Here is a 783-nt window from a genome sequence, read left to right on the forward strand (position 1 = left end):
GAAAAAGGACTTTTCGCGGTGGATTTAAGTTCGAGGTAACACCATAGACTGCAATCTAATATCATAATAGAAAAATGTTCGCGGTGGTTTCAAATTCGCGGTGAAGTGGTCACCGCGAAAACCTCGAACATTAATCCACCGCGAACATTTCTGCATTTACAGTATACGGAGAACAGAACAATAGGTCTTAATCTGCATGTTTATTTATCTGTATGTTGTAGGGGCACACAACTGGCACCGTGCCGCTCGTGGTGTGAGGAAGTCCTCCACATGGCTGATGACATGATAAAGGGCCAGTTCCCTACCTGTGACCTGTTTCCGTCACCACCGCACGCCTGTTGGAACCCTGAACCAGAGATAAAGAACAACGAGGGTAAGGACGAGCACTAGATCAATCACTTTTCACTGGACTTAGCACCTACAAAATGCTTTAAATTACTCACAAACTGCCAACCTTCTGTTGGTGCCTGGGACAAGATCAGTTTTCTTCTGTAGAGGTCCCATCTGAACAATACAAACAGGAGAGTGATCATGGCATTTGGCATTTGAAGGCAGACATCAATCAATTTATGACGAAATGACGTATATGAATTGATGTCAGAATATAACAATGTGTTTGTGTTACAAAATCTTCTCTTCGATCCCAATGCTGCACCTATCTCTACACTTACATGTAAATGCAAGTCTAGTGACAGGAGAAGACAGGCCCTACCTGCTGTGTGTCATTGGCGCGATCTTCATACTGCTGAAAATAAACAGAGACATGTGAACCATTAATCAATA

The sequence above is a fragment of the Branchiostoma floridae genome, chromosome 16, assembly GCF_000003815.2.
Source record: "Branchiostoma floridae strain S238N-H82 chromosome 16, Bfl_VNyyK, whole genome shotgun sequence".
Taxonomy (NCBI): Eukaryota; Metazoa; Chordata; class Leptocardii; order Amphioxiformes; family Branchiostomatidae; genus Branchiostoma; species Branchiostoma floridae.